The sequence below is a fragment of the Heteronotia binoei genome, chromosome 10 (genome assembly GCF_032191835.1).
Source record: "Heteronotia binoei isolate CCM8104 ecotype False Entrance Well chromosome 10, APGP_CSIRO_Hbin_v1, whole genome shotgun sequence".
Lineage (NCBI taxonomy): Eukaryota > Metazoa > Chordata > Lepidosauria > Squamata > Gekkonidae > Heteronotia > Heteronotia binoei.
The window spans coordinates 6,251,443-6,272,863 of record NC_083232.1 but is presented as its reverse complement, the minus strand read 5'-3'; positions in this window follow the sequence as shown (position 1 = coordinate 6,272,863).

The following is a 21,421-nucleotide window of genomic DNA, read 5'->3' as shown; positions in this document are numbered from 1 at the left end:
TGAACTCCTTTGCAAGAACTCCTTTGCGTATTAGGCTTTGCAAGAACTCCTTTGCATATTAGGCTGCACCAACTTGACGTAGCCAATCCTCCAAGAGCTTACATTAAGCCCTGTAAGAAAAGCCTTGTAAGCTCTTGGAGGATCGGCTACAGCAGGGGTGTGTGGCCTAATATGCAAAGGAGCTCCTGCTACAAAACAAAAAAAAGCCCTGGGGAAACTTATCTCTGCTGGACGCCCTGACATTCTCCTTGGCTACAATTTAATCCACGCTTTCTAGCAGGGGGTCATTTTGTAGAAAAAGAGGTGCTGGAGCTCCTAAGCGTAACTCGTTTGCATACGCCACACACTCCTAACATCACCCAAAGGTGCGCTAAATTATACCCGCTCAGCATCTATCTTAAAATGCTTCTTGGATTATAATTGTCATAATAAAACCTTATGCCCAGCATACCTTCCAATTACTTTCTCCTGTGTGACTTTGTGACTTTCACTTTGCTAGTGGTTACATCTGTGTAACTGTGCTGGATTCCTCGTCCGAGGAAGTGTGCTTAAGAGCACACGAAAGCTGACGTTCTCAATAAAAATGGGTTGGTCTTAAAGGTGCCACTCGACTCCTGCTTTGTTCAACTTTTGACTGTTCTGTGATCGTACCATTTTACATTCTCAACCCCTGCCTACCAGATCGTTTTACTTCGCTGTCATTGGTTCTTAAATCTGTACCATGTTGCATTCTGGGCCACTGCCTACCAGCTCTGTATGGCTCTGCTCAGCTCTGTATGGCTTTGCTCCCTGTGCTGGATTCCTCGTCTGAGGAAGTGGGCTTAAGAGCACACGAAAGCTGACGTTCTCAATAAAACTCCGTTGGTCTTAAAGGTGCAATTGACTCCTATTTTGTTCTATCCCATTATATATATATTGAATCCATCTCCCATTGTCATTGACAGACAATCTCACATTTTGACATACTGCTGTTTTGCTGCTTTCGCAGGCTCATGCTACTCAGATCAAAGGTTTGCTCAATTTGTGAATTTTACTGCATACTGCTGTTTTGTTGCTTTCGCAGGCTCATGCTACTCAGCTCAAAGGTTTGCTCAATTGGTTAATTTTACTGCATACTGCTGTTTTGTTGCTTTCGCAGGCTCATGCTACTCAGCTCAAAGGTTTGCTCAATTGGTTAATTTTACTGCATACTGCTGTTTTGTTGCTTTCGCAGGCTCATGCTACTCAGCTCAAAGGTTTGCTCAATTGGTTAATTTTACTGCATACTGCTGTTTTGTTGCTTTCGCAGGCTCATGCTACTCAGATCAAAGGTTTGCTCAATTTGTGAATTTTACTGCATACTGCTGTTTTGCTGCTTTCGCAGGCTCATGCTACTCAGATCAAAGGTTTGCTCAATTGGTTAATTTTACTATTCTGTCATTGTACCATTTTACATTCTAAACCGCTGCCTACCAAATAATTTTACTTCACTGTCATTGGTTCTTAAATCTGTACCATGTTGCATTCTGGGCCACTGCCTACCAGCTCTGTATGGCTCTGCTCAGCTCTGTATGGCTTGGCTCCCTGTGCTGGATTCCTCGTCTGATGAAAGTGTGCTTAAGAGCGCTCGAAAGCTGACGTTCTAAATAAAAATGGGTTGGTCTCAAAGGTGCCGCTTGACTCCTGCTTTGTTCAACTGCTTCAGACCAACACGGCCGCCCGCTTGGATCTGGTTACATCCAGGGATCGTTTTGTAGAAAAAGAGGTGGTGGAGCTCATCCAGGGATTGTTAGGCAGCTGCACCTACTATTCAATGGACAAGGAGGTGGAACTCTCAGAAAGGTGCAGGAACTGAGCTCCTGTGAGCTCCCACTGAATCTGAGGCCTGGTTACATCTTTGATGGAAAGCATGCAATATCAGTGAGCCACGTCATCATATGACGGGCTAAAACTATGGTTTTGTCATGGGTACTGGGGACCCTGCAGAAGAAGCTGAGCCTGCGGAAGAAACTGTGCCCCTGTCACCTGCACCAGTGCCCCTGCCTCCTGCTGGAGAAGATCCAAGCCCCCCTGCCTCGCCCTCTCGGGTGGCTCGTGTGCGTGACCGCCTTCGTCAGGACCTCAGGGATCGGAGGAGGGCAGCACGCTCACGAGCAAGACGCTCCCTGAGCCCTGAGTTTTGAAAGGATTCTGGCCCTTCTAGGAGTGAGGATGCTTGAGTCTCAGCAGGATCCTGGCTGCCTCTCTGAGCCAGCAATTAGCCCAAATGGGCAACAGACAGCAGAGGGCTATATAGCTGTGGGCTTTGGGAGGAGGCTTTGTGGAAGCAACTAGTCACTTACCTGATGTTCTAGCATCCACTTCGGCTTTTGACTTTGGCTTCTGGACCCCCTGACTCTGGCATTGACTTCTGGACCCCCTGACTTCGGCTTCTGAACCTCTGACCTGCGATACCTGGACTGTGATTTGGTTTTGGCGCCTTGGACCCTCTTTGCTCACCAGCTACAGACCTTGGACTGCCCCTGGACTTTGCCTGACCCGGCCCCAGCCCGTGACAGGTTTGTGACTTTGTGACATTCCATGGAAGGGCTGCCAGCTTCAGATTGGGGAAGTCCTGGAGATTTGGGGGGTGCAGCCTGGAGAGGGCAGGGGCTTTATCGAGTCCAGACTCCAAAGCCGACAAACAGTCCATTGTGAACTTGGCCGCTTGTCTTGCCTGTGAGCCACACCAGTGAGAGTCTAAGCCAGAGGTGTCAAACTCATTTGTTATGAGGGCCGAATCTGACATAAATGGGACCTTGTTGGGCCGGGCCATATTAGGTTGGGCCGGGCCATGTCAGCCCAGGCCATGTGTGTACCTATTTAAGATTAGGTAGCAGAAATATAAACTTTATAAGAAGAAGAAGAAGATATTGGATTTATATCCCGCCCTCCACTCCGAAGAGTCTCAGAGCGGCTCACAATCTCCTTTACCTTCCTCCCCCACAACAGACACCCTGTGAGGTAGATGAAGATATTGGATTTATATCCCGCCCTCCACCCCAAAGAGTCTCAGAGTGGATCAAAATCTCCTTTACCTTCCTCCCCCACAACAGACACCCTGTGAGGTAGATGAAGATATTGGATTTATATCCCGCCCTCCACTCCGAAGAGTCTCAGAGCGGCTCACAATCTCCTTTCCCTTCCCCCCCCTCACCACCCTGTGAGGTGGGTGGGGCTAAGAGGGCTCTCACAGCAGCTGCCCTTTCAAGGACAACCTCTGCCAGAGCTATGGCTGACCCAAGGCCATTCCAGCAGGTGCAAGTGGAGGAGTGGGGAATCACACCCAGTTCTCCCAGATAAGAGTCCGCACACTTAACCACTACACCAAACTGGCTCTCCATAAAGGACATAGACAAACACACACTTAAAGAAAGAGTTCCATCTTTCTGCTTTATATGTTTTGGTTATTTTCCTTTTCTTTTGCGTGTGTGTGTGGGGGGGGATATTAGAAAGTTTGTCAAATCTTAGAGTTCAGCCAAATTCTCACAGGGGGTTTGGACAATGGAGCTCAGAAGCAAGTGTGTTTTGGGGGTGGGGAGGGGAGGTATGAACGAAAGAGATGAGACATTTGTTGGCATACTTTAACACAGCAGCTAGGATCCATTTGGTGCAGAGATGGAAATCGCAGGAAATTCCCACGAAAATGGACTTGGTGGGAAAAGTTCTAGAGACAGCAGAGCTGGACTTTCTATCCCAGCTGATGGCTGGGAAATCTAAAGAAGAAGCAAGAACATATTGGATGAAATCGTAGGCTTGGTTGGATATTCAAGACTCGTAAGAGTCTCTGGTGTGAACTGATTTCTTTTTGCTTTTTCCCCCTGTATTTCATATTATAAAATTTACCTTTACTGGGATTGTCAAAATTCTTAGATAACAACAAAAGACTTATACCATAAAGTTTTAAAAGGGATTATATACAGCTTAGACAAAATAATATGGGACAATTTATGTAAAGAAAATATTGTAGAATCATCCTCTTTTTTTGGGAAAGTATTTTATGTAAAATAAGGTCAGAATGTATTGTGCTTTTATCTTTCTTTTCCCCTTATCCTTACCCCCCCCCAGTTTTTTTCTGAAACTAATAAAACTTTTGAAAACTGAAAGAAAGAGCACAATAAAAATTTAGAGGTTCCAGAGCTCCTCTCCTGTGAGCTCCTGCTGAAACTGAGGCCTCAAACATGTCTCAAGCATGAATCTAAGCTAGTCTTCCCCTCAAAAAGCAGCCTTAGTGGGGAAAAAGAGAAAAAGTTGGAAGTGAAGAATGATGGAACTACCTCTAGCGTGTTACTTCCCTCTGTGCAAACGTGCACAGGCAAACCTAGATAGCCAGACAATAGGGTCGCCAAGTCCAATTCAAGAAATATCTGTGGACTTTGGGGGTGGAGCCAGGAGACATTGGGGGTGGAGCCAGGAGACATTGGGGGTGGAGCCAGGAGCAAGGCTGTGACAAGCAAAATTGAACTCCAAAGTGAGTTCTGGCCATCAGATTTAAAGGGACCGCGCACCTTTCAAATGCCTTCCCTCCACTGGAAATAACGAAGGATAGGGGCACCTTCTTTGGGGGCTCATAGAACTGGACCCCCTGCTTCAATCTTTTTGAAACTTGGAGGGTATTTTGAGAAGAGACATCGGATGCTATGCTGCAAATCTGGTGCCTCTATATCAAAAACAGCCCCCGCCCCGATCCCCAGATACCCACAGATAAATTCTCCATTATACCCTATGGGAATTGGTCTCCGTAGGGAATAATGGAGTGCCAAGGAAGACATTTCCTGAAGTGGGGGGAGGGCCTCCAAACCTGGGGATTGGCAACCCTAGCAGACAATGAAGCACCGTACCTGTTACAGAGGCCTGGTGGGTTGCTGTGAAGCTATTTGGATTCAAGGATGCATTGGCAACAATTCAAGGCAGTTCAAGTCGCTGTGGGAGGTGGACCATTGATTTGATCCGACAGCCATCACATGTGGAGACATTTGAATGGAAGGGTAGCAGAGAGTCATCGGTGAAAGGATCAACAGTCTCCTATTAACCAATTGACTGGGCATGTTTTCTTTGCGATAGGTCCAAGAAGAATCTGCAGCTGTACTCCTTTGCCTGATTGAAGCCATCAAGTAATGCACCGTCTTACAGTTTGCAAAAATATATTACAAGGATTGTGTATAACACATAATAAATAATACCCTATTGATAGAGGCCCGCGGTGCCAAGGCCTTTTAAAGGAACAGAAACCCCAAGGGGGCCAAAAAACCCGTCCCCAAATGAGCCAGTTTGGTGTAGTGGTTAAGTGTGCGGACTCTTATCTGGGAGAACCGGGTTTGATTCCCCACTCCTCCACTTGCACCTGCTGGAATGGCTTTGGGTCAGCCGTAGCTCTAATAGAGAGCCAGTTTGGTGTAGTGGTTCAGTGTGCGGACTCTTAGCTGGGAGAACCGGGTTTGATTCCCCCACTCCTCCACTTGCACCTGCTAGCATGGCCTTGGGTCAGCCATAGCCCTGGCAGAGGTTGTCCTTGTAAGGGCAGCTGCTGTGAGAGCCCTCTCCAGCCCCACCCACCTCACAGGGTGTCTGTTGTGGGGGGGAGGAAGGTAAAGGAGATTGTGAGCCACTCTGAGACTCTTCGGAGTGGAGGGCGGGATATAAATCCAATATCTTCTTCTAGATATAAATCCAAACTTGGAAATAGTCCAACTGAAATTCACAAGGTGGGTGCTCCTAAGGAGCGTGGCTTCGACGCAGCCGCTTTCTTAAAAAGATGTCTCTCTAGATTTTGATGACGTTTCAATTCCTCCTTCGGTTTTAACGGCTCAATTGTTTAGGAACCTCGTTCTACATTCTCTAATCACAGCATTACGCTCCTCATTTTTAGTGTGAACCCTGGGCTCTTTGTCCACACTGAAAATGAGAAGCCTAATGCTGTGATTAGAGAATGTAGAACGGGGTTCCTAAACAACCGAGCTGTTAAAACTGAAGGAGGAATTGAAACGTCATCAAAATCTAGAGAGACGTCTTTTTAAGAAAGCGGCTGCGTCGAAGCCACGCTCCTTAGGAGCACCCACCTTGTGAATTTCAGTTGGACTATTTCCAAGTTTGGATTTATATCTATTCATTTGGGGACGGGGTTTTTGGCCCCCTTGGGGTTTCTGTTCCTTTAAAAGGCCTTGGCACCGCCGGCCTCTATCAATATTGCATTGTTTGTTACGTGTTGTACACAATTCTTGTAATATATTTTTGCAAACTGTAAGGCGGTGTTATCAAAGATTTCAGGTTTTCACGGCTGGTAACATCATTAGGGGTTGTAGAATCTTCTGGGCTCAAGTGCCGTGTTACACTGGAGAAAGTTTTCCTTCCAGACGTTTCGTTCCCAGCTGCGGAGAACATCCTCAGTGGCGTTGCAGCCGGAGCAGGCGCTCTGACCTTCTTGGCTCACTCAATGCACAGCAGCCAAGAAGGTCAGAGCGCCTGCTCTGGGTGCAATGCCACTGAGGATGTTCTCCGCAGCTGAGAACGAAACGTCTGGAAGGGAAACTTTCTCCAGTAGAACACGGCACATGTAAGACAGTGTATTACTTGGTGGCTGCGGTCAGTCTACTAATTACACCAAGGGCCCTTCAAGCAGCGTACTCCTCTGCCTGGCTTGCAACACTTGTGAACCCTCGGAGTAAGCGACTGTCCTTATATCTGCAGCCACAGTTCTCAATGAATGGCTCAGTGGATCCCAAGGTTGTCTGGAACGGCTTGGCAGTCAACGGGACACTGGGGGGGGGGGGGCGATATGGGGCTTAATTCTGAGGACAGCTAGGGAAGGATATGGTGGCTCAACCAGCTGATCCCTGGACCTCATTTTACACTTGCAACTCAATGTGGCTTAATTAGACATTATTTTAAGCAGGCCTTGAATTCCACAGGAGCTCTGATAGCCGCCCCCCCTGAACTTTTAAGAACATAAGAACATAAGAGAAGCCATGTTGGATCAGGCCAATGGCCCATCCAGTCCAACACTCTGTGTCACACAGTGGCAAAAAATTTTATACATACACACACACTGTGGCTAATAGCCACTGATGGACCTTTGCTCCATATTTTTATCTAAACCCCTCTTGAAGGTGGCTATGCTTGTGGCCGCCACCACCTCCTGTGGCAGTGAATTCCACATGTTAATCACCCTTTGGGTGAAGAAGTACTTCCTTTTATCCATTTTAACCTGGCTGCTCAGCAATTTCATCGAATGCCCACGAGTTCTTGTATTGTGAGAAAGGGAGAAAAGTACTTCTTTCTCTGCTTTCTCCATCCCATGCATTATCTTGTAAACCTCTATCATGTCACCCCGCAGTCGACGTTTCTCCAAGCTAAAGAGTCCCAAGCGTTTCAACCTTTCTTCATAGGGAAAGTGTTCCAGCCCTTTAATCATTCTAGTTGCTCTTTTCTGGACTTTCTCCAATGCTATAATATCCCTTTTGAGGTGCGGCGACCAGAACTGCACACAGTACTCCAAATGAGACCGCACCATCGATTTATACAGGGGCATTATGATACTGGCTGATTTGTTTTCAATTCCCTTCCTAATAATTCCCAGCATGGCGTTGGCCTTTTTTATTGCAAACGCACACTGTCTTGACATTTTCAGTGAGTTATCTACCACGACCCCAAGATCTCTCTCTTGGTCAGTCTCTGCCAGTTCACACCCCATCAACTTGTATTTGTAGCTGGGATTCTTGGCCCCAATGTGCATTACTTTGCACTTGGCCACATTGAACCGCATCTGCCACGTTGACGCCCACTCACCCAGCCTCAACAGATCCCTTTTGGAGTTCCTCACAATCCTCTCTGGTTCTCACCACCCTGAACAATTTAGTGTCATCCGCAAATTTGGCCACTTCACTGCTCACTCCCAACTCTAAATCATTTATGAACAAGTTAAAGAGCATGGGACCCAGTACCGAGCCCTGACAGCCCCCCCCCCCATCTTGTCCATTGAATAGTAGGTGCAGCTGCATTACAATCCCTGGATTAGGAGAGTGGGCAGTCATGCCCCAGCAGCCCTCATTAACCCCTGGAGAAGCCCACACCACCCTTTCTCCACTTCTTATGGGATTTTGGGCAGTGGGTGGCTTGCTGGCCTTTTGACTTTGGGGTGGTGGTGGCCAAGGAAAGCCTCAGGCAAGCGAGACCTTCTTGAGCTGACTGGATCTCTAGCCAACCCAAGCAGGCCTCACTCGCCTGGGGCTTTCCTTTCTTGCGTCAGGTTGCTTTTGGCTAGTGGGGGAGGGGTAAATATGGTAATAAGTTATGCTAATATGCTCCACCACCTATTTTTCAACAAAATGACCCCTGATTTTAGGAATTGTCAGTGATTGGCCTTTCTGGTGCTCATGTTGAGCTCCTGTCTAAAATGTACTTGATGTGAGATCTACCCAAATTTGCAATGGAATAATCACTGCCTTTGGATTTGAAAAAGATAAGTTTTGGAGTGGAAAAGAAAGCAATTTTAAATGCATTTTCCAAGCTGCCGGTTAGCTTGGCTTGGAGAAGTGATTTAAAGAGACAAATGCCTTCTCCAAGCCAGCTGATAGGGCAAGGGGGGGCGGGGCTTGGAGAGCTGCACAATATGTGTGGAACTCTGACAAACTTCTCTGGAGCCCCAGTAGAGCTTTCTGGAAATTTCCCATGCATCTACCGTCTGACTGCAAAATCCAACTGAATCTTGGGTTTGTCCACTTTTAATGCCTTCCCTAAAACCTCCTGCCCAAATCCAGGTTCCATCTCCGTCTGATTGCGTAGATTCTGTACAATGGGTGATCTTTGGCATTATCTATATTATATTGTTATTCTTTTTTTAGCATGCTTTGGAATGTGGGATTAATTCTCATAATGCAGTGTTAAAGAACTTGCAAGGTTAATAACTTGGTGCCCCGCATCAGTTATATTTTAAGACCCCCCCATTGCCTATTGCTAATGAAAATGAGGGGGATTTAAGAACAGGCACATGAGGTGTCACAAAGGGAAAAAAAACATCCTAATAAATTAAAAAGTCCCTTTCCCAATGCATTAAAAACTCCTGTCGCATTTGATGGAATTGGCAATTTAGAGGCTAATCCATTTGGCAAATGCGAGACAGTGCGGGTATCAATGGGCTTTGGGCTTGGCGGTTTTGTTTGGGGGAATGTTTGCTAACTGTATTCATTAAGGGCAGGAAACCACTTGGCTCGTTTTAATAGGGGCAGGTGAACCTTCTCACAATGTCTCTCTCTGGCTTTGCAGCAGTGGGAACCGAAAGCAGTTGTCCGGGTTTTATCGTCCTGCAAATGCAGCCATGCCAGTCTGGTGGGAATTCTTGTCTGCTCACCGGCCCTCTCATTTTAAGCAGGGGAAAAGTTAATCCCCTAACATTTCCCCTTGCAAACAATATTGCCGGCTGCTTTTCAGGATAGACTGCCGAGAAAAGCTGGGACATGGACGCACAAATATAACGGGAGATAGGAATGTGGGCAAGACACAAAGTTGCCTTAGGCGGCCATTATTCTAGCCGTTCGGACCCTGTCTTTGTTTCTTTCTTTATCTATTTACGTTACTTATAGTAAGCAATTCTCACTCGGACTCAAGGCGGATTACACGGAGTGAGTCAATACAATCGACTGATTGGACAATCAGTAAACACTACAATAGGATTAGGTCTGTAGAACCAACCAGAAGTCTAAAAACAAAACTGAAGCAAAGCATAAGTATTAACAGGACACATTAAATGATGCAAAATTCCATAGCAGGAACCAGTTTCAACAAGCAGTACACAGGACTATAGACTATCGTCCCTAATAATTTGTCCAAGAAACTTTGTGAATCGTTTTATATAGTGCAGCCCTATTGCATGCCTAGAAAAACCCTCTTGAATATTTCAGTTTTTTATAGGTTTGCAATTCTTAAAAAAGGAATATGAGGAAGATACCCCTGTTCCACTTCTTAAGAGAATCTGGGATATTTGAGTTAAGGGGGATCACCTGTTTATTTGTTCTCAGTTCCCTATTTTCCTTACATAATTCCTTGTGGGTAAGGTTGCCAACTTCTAGGGAGAGTCTGGAGATCATAACTGATCTCCAATACACAGTGATCAGTTCCCCTGGAGCAAATCGCTACTTTTGAGGATGGACTTTATAGAATCATATTTCCACCAAAATCCCTTTTCTCCCCAAACTTTGCCTCTACAGGCTGTACCCCCAAATCTCCAGGAATTTCCCAACCCAGAACTCATAAACCTGACTATGGGTCTTCAACTTGTCAATAACTCTCAATCATGACAGCTCATGGGAACCTCCATGTTCAACAGCAGTATATCTCTGGATATCAATTGTATGTGAAAGAGCTTGTCTTCATGCCGTTTGTGGGTTTCCCGGGGACAATTACTGCTGGCGATAGGATGTTGGCCTAGATGGACCACAGTTCAATGCTAATTCTGGTTCTTACTCCAAATATCTCCAGCTTCCATCCACATTGCTGTAGCCTGCTCTCTGCTTCTAACCTCCTAGAGCTGCAACCCCCTTTTCATTCCCCAAGACAAGTGCTGGAGCTTAGATAACATGCTTTGGATAGTTCGATAGTAAGCGTCAGTGTTTCCAATTATGCTTTCTCTCATTTTTATCTCCTATGGGTAATCTACACAATCCCTCCCACTAATTGGATCCTTATTTTCCATTTTCTTTTTAAAACGGATTGCAATGTTTATCCTTCATCTTGTTCCTCATGTCTCAGCTGAGCTTCTGTTATCTTTACTCTGGAAATATACGTTTCGGTTCTGTTGGCACGGAAAGCCCTTCCCTCTCTCCAAGTCTTCATTACGGAGCTCACAATTTCCCATAGTAAATTTTCTAGACAATCAAACACGGATCAATGTTAGTTTACAATTTCATCCCATTCTGCATGCTTTCAAAGGGGGTGTGTGTGGGGGTGAAAAATGGACAAGCTTACAAGAATCTTAAAAGAATATGATATAGAAAAGTTTAATAACAAGTGGGGGAAATTTCAGAAGTATGTTGAAAAACAATGGAAGGTGAAAGGACATTTGGTGATTTTTGATAATAGTTAAATGTTAGAGGAGAGATAATTGGACTACAGTTAAAAAATGTGAATATACCCTTTCTTTTTTTTCCAACCTATTTTGATAAGGATTATAGTTAAAGTGAGATTATGGGGATATATATTTCTTCAGTTTTATTGTATTTTTAAGATAAGGATTGGGGACTAAAGGACTATAACGAAGATGGATAATAATTGTAGTAAATGGTTCTTTCCTTATCTTTATTTTACTATAGTTATAAGATTTTTTTTATGAAGAGTCTTAAAATGTTAAAACTACCTTTTACTTTTTCTTTTTGTATTTTGAGTAAAATGCACCGTGGAAGTCACGAAAAGGGGGGGGAGGGAGATGGAAAATGTGATGCAATGTATTGGTAATAAATTTTTAATAACAATTGAATATTAATATAATATGTTGCAGAATAATAAAAATTGTTTTACAAAAAAAAAAGGGTGTGTGTGTGTGTGTGTGTGTGAGAGAGAGTCTTACATGACGGGTATCTTACCTTTCATACACAGCATACCCTTAGGAGAGGTTCCTGTCTGATGCTATTTCAATGGCACCATGCCCAGACATTTTCTTTTGTGTATCATACTTGGCTCACTCCTCCAGACTTCATCTAGCTTGTCCTCTGATCTCTTCAATAGCTGCTTAACAAATTCTGTATGAGACAGGAGTTATGTAGAGAGATGGGCCATGAAATCGAAGGGAGGAGAGATACAAGCCGATGAGAGACGCCGCAAACTAGCATCCTGTTCAAGAAGCGTCGAAAGCAAAACTCGTCTGAACATATGAACTTGGTCAGCAATGTGCCAGAGATTTTAAAAATAGACATGTAAATGCATGCACACATACATACATGACATCTAATAAAGGTTAGAAATGCAGCAGATGGAAATATTGTCAACATAATTGAGGATAGTTTTAGTTTACCGTCGTGGGCTGCTCCCCCAAATTTTGCACCCTTTCCCCAGACCACATCTCTCCAACTCCTCGTCATCCCTGGGCTCCCCTGGTCAGGTTGAGCTCCCCTAAATATTTATTTGAAACAATTTATATGTACTATTCAATAGCTTTGTATTCAGTTTTGGGCACCACACTTTAAGAAGGATATAGACAAGCTGGAATGAGTCCAGAGGAGGGTGACGAAGATGGGGAGGGGTCTGGAGACCAAGTCCAATGAGGAAAGGTTGAAGGAGCTGCGTATGTTTAGCCTGGAGAGGAGGTGGCTGAGAGGTGATCTTCAAGTACTTGAAAGGCTGTCATCTAGAGGATGGTGTGGAATTGTTTTCTCTGGTTCCAGAAGGTAGGATCAGAACCAGTGGGTTGAAATTAAATCAAAAGAGCCTCTGGCTCAACATTAGGAAGAACTTCCTGACAGTGAAAGCTCAGTGGAACAGGCTCCTCCTCGGGAGGTGATGGGCTCTCTTTCCTTGGAGGTTTTTAAGTAGAGGCTAGATGGCCATCTGACAGCAATGCTGATCCTGTGAACTTAGGGGGAGGTATTTGTGAGCCTGCCTCGGCGGGGAGGGTGGGATATAAATAAAAGTTTTATTATTATTATTATTATTATTATTATTATTATTATTATTATTATTATTATTATTATTTGTGAGTTTCTTGCATTGTGCAGGGGGTTGGACTAGATAACCCTAGAGATCCCTTCAGATTCTATGATAGCAATTTGTGAAATCAATTGCAATCAGAAGTCCATCTAGAGTCAAGCAGTACCAGGGTGGCTAAATCTGGGTTGGAGAGATTCCTGGAAATTTGGGGACAGAGCCTGGGGAGGGTGGAATTTGGGGGAGCTCTGTTGGGTATAATGCCATAGCATTCACCCTCGAAGACAGCCGTTTTCTCCCGGGAAGCAAGGGTTGATCTCTGTAGTCTGGAGACCACTCATAATTCCAGAAGATCCCCAAATCCCACACAGTAGTTGGCAGCCCTATGCCATGTTGAAGTCCCTCCTTCCCAAAACTCTGCCTTCCCCTAGTCCTCACCCCCAAATCTCCAGGAATTTCCCGGCAAAGGGATTCCTCAAAACAGGATCCTGTTGGCAGCTCTTAAGTCCTCTCTTGGCAAAGGTTGCCAACTTCCAGGTGGGGCATGGAGATCTCCTGGAACTACAACTGATTTCCAAATGAACTCTGGAGAAAATGTCTACTTTGGAAGGTGGACTTCATGGGAAAATTCCTTGCTGAGGTTCCCTCCCCTCCTCAAACCTGGCCTTTCCTAGGCTCCACTGCCAAAATCTCTAGGTAACATTGGACTGGAAGGGATAGGATCATACTTGTTAACTACCCGAAGGAATGTCCCATAGTGACAGCAGGGGGTGTGGCCTAATGTGCAAATGAGCTCCTGCTTTTTGGTTAGAAAAAGCCCCTGAAGATAGCAAAGACTTGTTTTTGTCCTCTGCTGCTTCAGAAGGCTAAATTAGATCTAATGGGCTTGAGATGCAGGAAGGGAGGTTTTGGCTGAACGTGAGAAGAAACTTCCTAATAGTAAAAGAATTTGGCATCGGAAGGAGCAGCTGAGGTGGGAGGCAGGGACTGCCTTTGCATCTTTCAGGAATGCTCTCGCTTTAGGTTTCCTGCACTGAAAGGCAGATGAATGAAGGGGCCTATAAAGAACTTTCCCACTAAGCTTTTATGGCTTTTACTCCAGTACTCAGAAAGAGGGGCGACGACAGCCCCATTTTTGGAGATGTTTGGGAAATGCTATAAGGCTGTTTTGTTTTCAGGGGCTTTCATGGGGGTAACTTTACAGTTTTCCTCCCAAATTGCTAGAGTGTCCGAGAAAACCATAGAGTCTTCCTGAACACTCTTAGAGAGGCCTAGGGTTGCCAAGTCCAATTAAAGAAAAATCTGGGGACTTTGGGGGCGGAACCAGGAGACTTTGGGGGTGGAGCCAGGAGACATTGGGGGTGGAGCCAAGAACAAGGATGTGACAAGCATAATTGAACTCCAAGGGAGTTCTGGCCATCACATTTAAAGGGACAGCACACCTTTTAAAATGCCTTTCTTCCATAGGAAATAATGAAGGATAGGGGCACCATCTTTTGGGGCTCATAGAATTGGACCCTCTGGTCCAATCGTTTTGAAACTTGGGGGGTATTTTGGGGAGAGGCACTAGATGCTATACTAAAAATTTGGTGCCTCTACCTCAAAAAATAGACCCCCCCAGAGCCCCCAATACCCACAGATGAATTCCCTATTATTCCCTATGGGAATCGTTCTCCATAGGGAATAATAGAGTGCCCAGTAGACATTTCCCTCCCCCCCACGCTTTCTAAAGGGGGGAGGGCCTCCAAACCAGGGAATCCCCTGCCCCCTCCCTCTCTCTCACACACAAATACTTACCAGATCTTCTTCCGGAGAACTCTTGCTGTGAAAACGAAAGCAAAAGAAAGGGAGGGGCCATTCTCCCAAGCCCTTCCTGCTTCCTGCCCAGCCTTAAAGGGGCATACATTTTACAAACAGCCCAAGAGCTCTATAATAACATGAAGCCTACAGGTATGTTCTCCCCCCTCCTCCACCCCCCACCCCCCGCTTCCCAATTTTTAAAGAGCGGGAGATGAGGCTGCGAACCCAGGAGTCTCCCGCCAGAGCGGGAGGTTTGGGAAGCCTAGAGAGGCCGCACATGACATCACTGGTGTGATGGCATCACTTCTGATGAAAAGATATTTAGTAGTGTATGACAGCATTAATTGAACTTTTAATGATAAAGAGGAAATGTGATATTGTGATAAAAGCATTAGTAGAACATAGTTATTTGGTAAATATATATATATATATATATATATATATATATATATATATATATATATATATATATATGAGTTAAGATAAGACTAAGATAGGGGGAGAAAAGGTAAGTGAATGATAATTTTTTTTCTTTCTAAAGATTTTATAATTGTGAATTTACCTTTAATATGCTTTTAATTTGTTTTAAGTACCGGCGGAGGTCATGAATAAGAGGGGGGGGGGAGGAAAATATGTAATGTATTGGAGAAGTATATTTGAATTTGAATAGATGAATTTATTTCAATATATTGCAAAATAAAAAGTTTGGTCACGAAAGAAAAGAGGGGCGACGACAGCCCCATTTTTGGAGATGTTTGGGAAATGCTATAAGGGTCTCAGAGCGGCTCACAATCTCCTTTCCCTTCCTCCCCCACAACAGACACCCTGTGAGGTGGGTGGGGCTGAGAGGGCTCTCACAGCAGCTGCTCTTTCAAGGACAACCTCTGCCAGAGCTCTGGCTGACCCAAGGCCATTCCAGCTGCTACAAGTGGAAGAGGGGGGAATCAAACCCTGGTTCTCCCAGATAAGAGTCCACACACTTAACCACACACTTAACCACTACACCAAACTGGCTCTCCTCTCAAGCCACAAGAGAAAAACAGAGGCACTGTTGGTCAGTGCCGAAGTTTCTAAAATGACTAACCCCCCCCCCCCCCCCCTGCATGTAATTTCCTTGTGTTTATTGTGTCATGAAGAAATTACATGCAGCAGATTATGCTTAATTGAGACTTTTTGATAAGCGAGATTGTACTATTTCCCAGGCCTCATTTTGGGCAGGAGCGAAACTCCAGAACCTCTAAATTTTATTGTACTCTTTATTTCTTACCCCCTCCCCCCCAAATACTTGCTTTTGGGATCCATTTTTCAAACCGCTTGTGAGAATTTTGCTGAACTCTTTAAGATTTGACAAACTTTCTAATATTTCCCTCCACAAAAAAGGGGGAAATAACCAAAACGTAGAAAGCAAAGAGATGGAGATCTTCATCATGCCACTGTGGCCACACCAGAGAAAATAATTTTAAAAGTATGATGGGAGTAAGGTTTTATGATGACAATTACATTTCGAGAAGCATTTTAAGCATTTGTAGATGCTGAGCTGATACAATTTAGTGCACCTTCTGGTGATTTCAGGGGTGTGTGGTATATGCAAATGAGTCGTGCTAATGAGCTCCAGCACCTCTTTTTCTATGAAATGACCCCTGCTATTTCCTATGTTTATATTAATGTAATCCCATACAGTTTTTAAAAAGTAATTATGTATTAAGACAACCCTCTTCCGGCAGGCTTACAACTAACCGGCACTCAAATCTGAAATCGAGCGTAGCTTTATAAGACTGTAGAATGTTTTAATGTTTTATATGTAAATTGTTTGAGTGGTTTAATTTTAATTATGTAAATTATATGAAATGTTTAAACTTTTATGTGTCATGTTAGATTTTATATGTTGTAAGCCGCCCTGAGCCACCTGGTGGGAAGGGCGGGATATAAATTACAAATAAATAAAATTATCTAAAACAGATTATAGTCCCAGTTTAGAGATTTCTCCTATGGATAACGGCAACTTGAGAAAGGGATTCCTCCAAACAGGATCCTGTTGTCATTTACTGCTTCTACACTGTCCTTTGAGAGCATCTGCATAGACCAGTGGGGGCTCTCTCACACATATTGAAGCCCCCACCATCCTATCAGCCAACTTGGAGAAGGCATTTGTCTCTTTAATCGTTTCTCCAAGCCAAGCCAGCCAGTGGCTTGGGAGAATGCATTGAAAGTTAAAGTTGCTATCTTTCACCCTCTCCCTCCCTGATCTATTTTTATATTGTCCTTCCTTCCTTCCTTCCTTCCTTCCTTCCTTCCTTCCTTCCTCCTTCCTTCCTTCCTTCCTTCCTTCCTTCCTGCCTGCCTGCCTGCCTGCCTGCCTGCCTGCCTGCCTGCCTGCCTGCCTGCTGCTCTCAAGCATTGGACATTCATGTCATGTGGCTCTCAAGCATCTGACTTTTATTCTATGTGGCTCTTATGTTAAGCAAGTTTGGCCACCCTTGGCATAGACTATTGGATTATTCTACCTGTGCTTGATTGCCTGTGATGTAAGGATTCGACATCCTAAAGGTTTTTGTTTGCTACTGGATTATTTTTTAACCTCCAGGTGGGAGCTGGAGGACTCCCAGAACGACAACTGATCTCCAGACAAGACAATCTCTTTCTTTCTTTCTTTCTTTCTTTCTTTCTCTTTCTTTCTTTCTTTCTTTCTTTCTTTCTTTCTTCTCTTTCTTTCTTTCTTTCTTTCTTTCTTCTTTCTTTCTTTCTTTCTTTCTTTCTTTCTTTCTTTCTTTCTTCTTTCTTTCTTTCTTTCTTTCTTTCTTTCTTTCTTTCTTTCTTTTCTTCTTTCTTCCTTCCCTCCTTCCCTCCCTTCCCTCCCTTCCCTCCCTTCCCTTCCCTCCCTTCCCTCCCTTCCATCCGTTCCTCCTTCCCTTCCCTGCTTCTCTTCCCTGCTTCTCTTCCTTCCTTCCTTCCTTCCTCCTCCTCTTCCTCCCTTCCTTTCCACATCTCCTGGAGAAAATGGCTGCTTTGGAAGGTGGGATGCATGGCATGGTCTCTCCCCTCCTCTGCCTAATTGCACCCTCCCAGGCTCCTCTCTAAAAATCTCCAGGTATTTCTGAACCTGGAATTGGCAACCTGACCTCACAGTGGGGTTGAACTAAACTGGTGGCTGACCATGCTACGAGTCCAACCTTGGGTTTGAGTGTTCCTTGGGAAAGAAAGATGCAGGAGCTCAATAGCACACCTCATTTGCATATGCCCCGGGATGTGTGTGCGGGGGGGGGGGGGGCAGGGGAAGAACTCCCCACTGCATGCAGACCCTAGAGGTTCAGGAACTCCTGTGAACTCCTGTGAGCTCCTGCTGAACACAACCCCTCCTTGGAGACCATCTGAAGAAGTCCTGACTCCCCCTTCCCCTTCTTCCTTGCCCAATTCCTGAGCAAGAAAGACTCTAATGAGAAGATTATCCTGTCCTCATCTGCAAGAGGAGGGTTAGTGGAGAGGGGGGTGGGGGAAGAGACCCTCCAGCGCAAACGCACGAAGCCAAGCTCTCCAGCACTTGTGATGGGTTGGCAGGACGCCCAGCATACCAAGCAATCCAGTCTGGCTCGTCCAAATCCTTTGAGAGTGGAAAACCTTCGGTCCCATTCAGGATCAGGAACAACTGCAAGCCAGATGAATCAGCGGGGTGGGTGAGATCACCCCCGCCGCTGGAGGCCCTGATGAGCCAGTCGCGTTTTCTGAGCTGTCAACAATTTTGGCTGGGCTGTCATAGGAGGAAGGGGTGGGGAGAGATACCCTTCCTGCTGGTCCTTGCTCTGTTGTTCTTTTTGCCCTCCAGCCAAAGGCCAAGTCTCTCCCGGCATCCATCCTTCGGAAGGCTGAACGTCTCCCCAGAATGCAAGAGCAGCAGAACTCAAGGAGAAGAGAAGGGTGCTGGGAAGAGAAGGGTGCTGGGCTTTAAGAGAAGGGTGCTGGGCTTCGAGAGAAAGGTGATGGGCTTGGAGAGAAGGGTGCTGGGCTTCGAGAGAAAGGTGATGGGCTTGGAGAGAAGGGTGATGGACTTGGAGAAAAGGGTGCTGGAAAGAGAAGGGTGATGGGCTTGGAGAGAAGGGTACTGGAAAGAGAAGGGTGATGGGCTTTAAGAGAAGGGTGCTGGACTTGGAGAGAAGGGTGCTGGAAAGAGAAGGGTGCTGAGCTTTAAGAAAAGGGTGCTGGGCTTGGAGAGAAGAGTGATGGCTTTAAGAGAAAGGTACTGGGCTTCGAAAGAAGAGTGATGGGCTTGGAGAGAAGGGTGATGGGCTTGGAGAGAAGGGTGATGGCTTTAAGAGAAGGGTGCTGGACTTGGAGAGAAGGGTGATGGGCTTGGAGAGAAGGGTGCTGGAAGAGAAGGGGTGATGAACTTGGAGAGAAGGGTGCTGGAAAGAGAAGGGGTGATGGGCTTGGAGAGAAGGGTACTGGAAAGAGAAGAGTGATGGGCTTTAAGAAAAGGGTGCTGGGCTTGGAGAGAAGGGTCATGGGCTTCGAGAGAAGGGTGATGGGCTTGGAGAGAAAGGTGCTGGGCTTGGAGAGGAGGGTCATGGGCTTGGAGAGGAGGGTCATGGGCTTCGAGAGAAGGGTGATAGGGCTTCGAGGAGAAGGGTGCTGGGCTTGGAGAGAAGGGTGCTGGGCTTGGAGAGAAGGGTGTTGGGCTTTGAGAGAAGGGTGCTGGAAAGAGAAGGGTGCTAGGCTTTGGAGAAGGGTGTTGGCTTGGAGAGAAGCGTGCTGGGCTTTAAGACAAGGGTGCTGGCTTGGAGAGAAGGGTGCTGGGCTTTGGGAGAAGAGTTACCATCTCTCCCATGGCCAAAAGATGGGGGGGTAGGGTTGCCAGATCCACGCTGGGAACTCCTGGAGGTTTGGGTAGGGTTGCCAATCCCCAGGTGGGGGCAGGGAATCCCCTGGTTTGGAGTCCCTCTCCCCCACTTCAGGGTTCTCAAAAAGCGAGGGGAGGGAAATATCTGATGGGCACTCCATTATACCCTATTCCCATGGGATGTAATGGAGAATTGATCCATGAGTATCTGGGGCTCCAGAAGAGCTGTTTTTTGAGGCAGAGGCACCAACATGCCGACCTTTGATAGGACGCTACTAGCGCCAGTGTCAAAGGTTAAGAACTTGGGGGTGCTCTTGGAGCCTTCGCTGACAATGGCGGCCCAGGTAGCAGCCACTGCCAAATCACATTCTACCACCTTAGGCGGATAAGGCAGTTGGTTCCATAGCTGGAGCATGATGATTTGGCAGCAGCGATCCAATGCAACGGTCACCTCGAGAATAGACTACTGTAATGCTCTCTACATGGGGCTGCCCTTGACTCAACTTTGGAGGCTGCAACTGGTGCAAAACGCAGCAGCCAGGTTGTTAATGGCGTTACCTGTACGGGAGCACATTTAACCTGTGCTGAAAGTGTTACGCTGGTTGCCTGTGGCGTTCCGGATTCGCTTCAAGGTGCTGGTTATAACCTTTAAAGCTCTATATGGCCCTGGACCTGTCTACCTTCGGGACCACCGTTTCCCCATACGTACCCCAGAGAGCACTACGTTTAGGGTCTCAAAATCTTTTTAAGATCCCTGGACCGAAAGAAGCTCGATTGACCAGCATTAGAGCCGGAGCGTTCTCAGTAATAGCCGCTACTTTGTGGAATGCCCTCCCCGAAAACGTCAGGGCCCTGCGGGACCTGCCACAGTTCCGCAGGGCCTGTAAGACCAAACTATTGAAGCTCGCCTTCAATGGTTAGGGGGAGGTGGCTATTAACTTGGAACACTTTCCCTATGAAGAAAGGTTCAAACGCTTGGGGCTCTTTAGCTTGGAGAAACGTCGACTGCGAGGTGACATGATAGAGGTTGACAAGATGATGCCTGGGATGGAGAAGGTAGAGAAAGAAGAAGTAAGGTTAGAACGGAAAAAAGGCAGTTCTTCTTCACCCAAAGGGTGATTAACATGTGGAATTCACTGCCACAGGAGGTGGTGGCGGCTACAGGCATAGCCAGCTTCAAGAGGGGGTTAGATAAAAATATGAAGCAGAGGTCCATCAGTGGCTATTAGTCACAGTGTGTGTGTGTGTGTGTGTATATATATATATATATATATTATTGGCCACTGTGTGACACAGAGTGTTGGACTGGATGGGCCGTTGGCCTGATCCAACATGGCTTCTCTTATGTTCTTATGTTCTTAACTTCGACACCGACAAGCTCACTGAACTAATATAATGGAAATCAGAAGCTTGCCATCTTGGATTTTTAATACGCGTGGAAATGATTTTTATGTACTTAATTTTAAATATGTTTGTAAATAATAGAGATGGTAAAGCTGCAGTACTGCAGTCGGAGCCCTCTGCTCACGACCTGAGTTCGATTCCAGCGGGAGCTGGTTCTGGTAGCCGGCTCCAGGTTGACTCAGCCTTCCATCCTTCCGAGGTCGGTCAAAGGAGTACCCAGCTTGCTGTGGGGGGAAGTGTAGATGACTGGGGAAGGCAACGGCAAACTACACCGTAAAAAGTCTGCCATGAAAACGTTGTGAAAGCAACGTCACCCCAGAGTCGGAAACGACTGGTGCTTGCACAGGGGACTACTTTTACCTTTAAGAGCCCCGTGGCGCAGAGTGGTAATGCTGCAGTACTGCAGTCTGAGCTCCCTGCTCACGACCTGAGTTTGAACCCGGCGGAAACTGGATTCAGGTAGCCGGCTCCAGGTTGACTCAGCCTTCCATCCTTCCGAGGTCGGTCAAATGAGTCCCCAGCTTGCTGGGGGAAAGTGTAGATGACACTGGCTTCTGACTTTGGCTTGGACTTCTGGACCCCCTGACTTCGGCTTCTGAACCTCTGACCTGCGATACCTGGACTGTGATTCAGTTTTGGCGCCTTGGACCCTCTTTGCTCACCAGCTACAGACCTTGGACTGCCCCTGGACAGACACACAATTAAATAATTTTTTAAACTTAAAATATAACATGCTTA